Source organism: Rhopalosiphum padi, chromosome 2, assembly GCF_020882245.1.
Source record: "Rhopalosiphum padi isolate XX-2018 chromosome 2, ASM2088224v1, whole genome shotgun sequence".
In the NCBI taxonomy this organism is placed as follows: domain Eukaryota; kingdom Metazoa; phylum Arthropoda; class Insecta; order Hemiptera; family Aphididae; genus Rhopalosiphum; species Rhopalosiphum padi.
Window position 1 is genome coordinate 60596220 of NC_083598.1, and position 6000 is coordinate 60602219.

At 24.5% G+C, this 6000-nt stretch overlaps 1 protein-coding gene across 2 annotated transcripts in view; it reads right to left on the reverse strand.

The window, feature by feature from the left end:
* Positions 1 to 4850, reverse strand: part of LOC132921329 (phosphatidylcholine:ceramide cholinephosphotransferase 2-like) — a 31702-nt gene extending 26852 nt beyond the window's left edge. The window contains exons 1-2 of one of the 2 annotated variants that reach the window (XM_060984297.1): positions 4381 to 4850; positions 2322 to 2449 (exon numbers count right to left, since the gene is read on the reverse strand). The gene's annotated coding sequence lies outside the window, so the exon portion shown is untranslated. Of the gene's footprint in view, positions 1 to 2321; positions 2450 to 2829; positions 2842 to 4380 lie in introns of those variants that run through there. The other variant, XM_060984299.1, reaches the window with a different exon arrangement.
* Positions 4851 to 6000: the final 1150 nt, after the last annotated feature.

Consider the following 6000-nt stretch of genomic DNA (forward strand, 5'->3'; position numbering starts at 1 on the left):
AATTAGGTAATGACAATTCAAATTTAAAAATAAATGTTATCGATTTATAGGATACTGAAAAACAAGAAATACCAATTTTGAATTTAGTCCTTGATTTATAAATTATAACTTAAAACATCTAAACATATTTTATATAGTATGGTATATAGTGTGCCAGTGTGCATAAATTATGCATTTATTTGAAAAAAAAATATTGACAATTTTAAATAAAATTATATTTATTTACGAGATCATCAAAAATAAATACAAATTTTAATAATAGACCTATTCCTCTTTGAGTTTTTGAGTAAAAAATTTGAATGACGCCCTTGTTGAAAAATAGGAACAACAATAAAAGGGCGTATTAGATATTTTGGGTGGAAAATTCCACAATGTCAAGAAATGAGAATCGATAATTTCCCATAAAGGCAAGTTTGCGTGCAGTGGTGCCACGCCCTAAAATCAACACTTCCCTTTTCCGGTGAAACCTGTGGAACCCTACCCAAGTATAATACATTATGTCAGATTAAGTAATATAAAATAATTATAATTTAATATTTATTACATGGTTTATATACACTAGTATACTAGTATACTATACATTCAACCCCAAAATATTTAATAAGTTACTAAAATTTAGTCTATATTCTTTGATAATAGTGAAGTAAAAGAACAGATTCTTAGATACCTAATGACTAATGAGTATATCTACGTTTATAATTTTATTATTCGAAAGTTTGAACGCACATTTCAAGTTCGAAATATTTGAATTAATGCTGAATTTAAAAGCTCAACAATTAAAAAAACATTAGAAAAGAAAATATTATAATTCATAATGCTTTTTTGAAACCAATTTGATAAAAAATATCTAAAAAATAAACATTTGTACAAAATATTTTTTGCTTACTTAAAAAAAGCATTACTTACACTTAAATTCTTTATAAAATAAACATAAAATATTGTTAAGGAGAACTAGTTCTTTTTTTTTGTTTGAATTAAAACTTTAACCCTAATTATAATAACATAGAATGATTAAATAAGTATATTCTTAACATTAAAAATGACTGAATTTTTTCCAATATTCTGATTTCGGTTTGTTTTTAAAATATTATGCTAAATATAGTCAAAATTAATCCTCTAGGATCATTAGTTCCTTATTTTGTTAAAATCTTATGGTAAAAAAACCAAAATGAAAAAAGGTGTATTCAATGGCGCAACCGAGGGGGTGTTTTGGGTGTTTGGACGGTCTGGAGTGTCTGGACACCCCACTTGAACAGTAACTTTTTCCCATAGTATATTAATAAATTTAGAAATTTATTGAGGAACTAATGTATATGCTACTGTAGGACAACCTCCTTGAAAAAATCCTAGTTGTGCTACTGGGTAATTTGGGAAAAAAGTTGTAGCAGGTTATGTCTGTAAAATGCCTTCCTTGACCAGCCAATAAAAAAAGCTACAATGTATAGTATATATTTTAAATATAATATTGGCTACTGAGTTAGTATTTCATATTTTGAATTTTTGTAATTTTTTTTATACTTTTCAAATACATTTTTGCTTTGGTTTGACAATAAGATAACTTTTACATGGCACAATAATGTTGTTTGTACAAATCATTAAATTATTAATTTCCCATTGAAGTATCAAAAAGAAAAAGAAAGTCTAATGTAGAATTGCATAAATGATAACTAAACTATGAATCAATAGTGTGATAAATGATAACGGTTCTTAAAACATGAATTAGTGGCCCATGATTAATATTTTCAAATAAATTTTAGTGAACCACTAAATTAATTAACTTTTTATAACCCAACATAAAATTGTATTCCTAGTTATTAATATTTAAAATCATATCTCTTGCCTATTATATGTATAATATACTGAGTATATATATACTATAAACTATAACTACAGGACTGGTATTGATTTAAAAATGACCTGCAACCATTTTGGCACCAATAAAAGAAAAACTAAATTAACATACTTGAATTAAAACCACATTTAGTGAAGCATCGATTATCCGCACATCAATTATCCAGTCAGTCAATTATCTACACTACAACATTTTTGAAAAACAAATATTTTTATTTTATACTTATAAATTTTAAATTTAAATTAATTATATTATTTACTTATATAGTTTTATCCATCCATATTTATTTTATCATTTTCTTATACATTAAACATACAGTACATTAGTTTTATTTTTAATAATATAATAAAAAATTCATGTTCATTGTATATTTTTCATCATTGTTTGATTATCTGCATCCCCTCGGTCCCAATTATTGAGGATAATCAAAACTACATTGTACCTACTAAATTAATTTAAATAAACTTACCCGTACGATATCCAAATAAAGTGCTTCTATATTGATCTTGGTATAAAATATATTTAGAATTAAAATTTGATGAAATCATATTAAACAATGATATAATTTCAATAACACAATAGATAACATTCAAGTTTCTGAAAACAATAAAATAATTAAATCAATAAGTTTTTAATATTATGTTTAATTTAGTAAACATTCTAAGTAACATGATTATATAAATAAAAGAATTATAGAATACACATTTAAAATAAATGTTAAACATTTTAACATTCTTTCTAAGATAGATGGACACATTTTCATTATTAGCTTAGATCTATTTGAAACTTACTACCCCAAAGATTTACTTTTCCCTTCATAATCCTAATTATCAAATTCTAACAATATATTTAACTTTGTACATCATATATCTAGTGCCTTACTAGTTACTAATAAAAATAATAATTTAACAATTAAGTGAAAATTATCACTATAAATATATGTCAGTTACAGATTATAATAAGTTATAATAAATTACAGATTAAACATTATCTACTTATAATATTATATCTACTGACTACTACATATCTTCAAAGCCTTAATTAGCAATAATAAATAAACCTCTATACATATTCTCTAACCTTTAATGTACAAATTCTATTAAAACCAATATAGACGAATGAGCTTCAGTAATGGAAAAATGCGAAAAAACATTAATAAAATTCAAACATTCCAAATAATTTCCCTCAGGGAAATAACAAATACTCCTCATTATATATCAAATGATACACTACATTCAGATTTAAAACCGTCTAAAACTAATAACAATAAATAAAAAACCATATCCTTTTAAAAAAGTTTTACAACCGACTAGGTTCACATAAAAATCCACTCATGAAAATTTAGCCTTTGATACTATACTTGGTTCAAGACATTTGAAGAGTAAGTAGTGTCGAGATCTTCTTCAAGATAATTAAAAAATCAGATTATAATAAATAAAAATGTCGTTAATGGGTGGCTCCTTTCCTCAACTTATTTCTTCTCATGTCATCTTTAATAGTCACAAATGTATTTATTGTGTCATGCAAACAGATTGTATATTACACAATAAATATAAAATTAAAAATAAGATATCATATTTACAACTAAAAGCATATTTTTGTGGTTGTTTATTTTTTCATAGATGAATAATTACTTAATTTATTTTTTAATCATTTAATAATAATTTTAATTGAAAAATCTTTCAAAAAGCAAAAACATATTCTATGTACAGAAATTTTGTCAGAATCACAGATAAAAATAATATAATTTTAATTTTTTTCATGATATTTTAGTCATTTCAGAAACTTAAGACTTAAAATTTAAAAATATAATAAGTTAAAAATTATTTTATTTATTATATTTAATATAACTACTTAACTAGATATATAAAGAATTTTGAGAACTAGTATAGTATCTTAGATTAATCCATTGTTAAATACCCAGATATATTTATTAATTACTGTAAGTAATAAAATAGTTAATTAAGTTTAAAGCAAAAAAAATTTAAATATATACTTGGTTTTGCATATTTATTATACTTAAATTAAGCAGTGTATTTTATTTTAAAATGCATTTCTACAATATTTTAGTAGGTAAAGTCAATAAGTGCCTAATTAAAAAGAGTGAATAAAATCTATTGACAAAAATACAAAATACAAAATGATTCATATTAGATATTATGTAGGTATATAATATTAAGAATATTTATTGGTTCAGTTTTTAAGCTCTTTATTGAGTACTTAGAAAAAATGATTTAAGTAAACAATAGGTACTAAGTATACTTAATATTTCACATACTTAGCAATATTTTTTCTAAAAATATTAAAATCAACTATATTTTATGTTTAATATTTAAATAGTTAAATAAAGTACTTTTTAAGTATTCTTTATTTTGTTTATTAACAATTATTATCAAAAATTTTTCCATACATTTCACCATCTATAGTAATTTTGAGTTCTGACTCATTACCATTCTTTATTAAATTTGATGAGATCATAGGACATAAGATATAATTAAATATATTATTATGACTAAGATCAAACTTACAGATTAAACATTGACCTCCATCAATTTGTACTCCTCAAGGAAATTAAATGCCACAATAATGTAGTAGTTTGGTCTTTTTACACATTTGTCAGTTGTTACAAAGATAAATACTATCAATAATACATTGAGTGAAAATATATACTAAAAACGTATTTAATTTATTACGTAGGTAATAAAATAAAACTAAAATCTAGAATTAGTGATTACTTAATACAATAACAATGATAATTTTAAAAAAACGTCACAAACTCACAACTGTGTATGATTGTTGGTAAACACTAATCACTGATTTAATTTGACCGATATCAATTTTTTCCGAGTCCGTTTTTTATTATGACGTATTGTTGATATGAAAAACGGCCTATAGAATGATAATATGGTGTATTGCCTCAGGCAATTTGCCTGTATTAGTAACATGGGAACATTGGGAACGTAAATGCGTAAGTCGTGGTGGACTGGTGTTGTTAGTTTTTTATTGCTGTTCTGCATAGACACATAGTTATTATAGTCGTTGTTATTGTTGCTTGCTGTGCTGACGTGCGATAAGCGCCAAATGCCAATCCCAATATCCCGTTTATCTGAGTGACCCAAGTTCCAATATGAATATAAATTGAGCCAAGTGTCACATTCCCAATGACGGTAATATAATAGGTAAATGTAATGTGTTTGACAAACTTTAATTACCTATTTAGCGATTTGACTGATTCAAGTCTATTGCGCAAGTGGTGAAGGTAAATACAATATACACGCCAATCAGAGACGTACACAGGAAAAAGTTTTGAGGGGTGTTTTTTAAAATTAGTTATTGAAAAGTAGAACTTTTTTTAATAAATAAGCAAAAAATTTTTATGAAAATTAGGAATACTTAAAATACTTTTTTTAGATAGTTATTAATCTGACAAAATTAATATTAAAATTGAATAAGTAACCATGCAAAAACCCAAGTATTTCGGGGAGTGTTTGAACACCCAAAACACCCCCTTGTATACGTCCCTGACGCCAATACACCATAGAGAAAAATTATGTCTATGAATACACGCAATACATGGTTTTTATTAATAACATTATTAATAGATAGGTCTGGACCATGATTAAACCATGATGATGGTTTAATCATGGTACAGATAGGTCCGTATTAAGTAAGAGTATGGCAAAGGTAAGCAATCTCCTCCTTCCACGGAGCTAATTGAGCGGTAATTTTTAAAAGTTTATATTATTATGTTTTTAAGTATAGGTAATTTAACATAATTTACAAAAAAAAAAAATGTTTATGTATGTATATAGTATTGTAGATTAATAGGACTTAATTTAAAAATCAAGTTTAATATAATCATTGTTTTGACGTTTTGTAAATGATATGTTAAAATAAACAAATGTATGGATTGATGTACCGTTGTATTGTTATTATTATTATTATTACTATTACTATTATTATTATTATTATTAGAGCTGACAGGCGACAGCTGAGTATTACAATATGTCCTATTAACCTATTTTAAAATATGCGTACAGATGCAGCTATATTACTTAAGTACCAAAAGACCTATGCATTGAAAAAATTATGAATTATAATATTTATTAAATGTTCATCACAATATCAGAAATTAACATTTTTTTTTT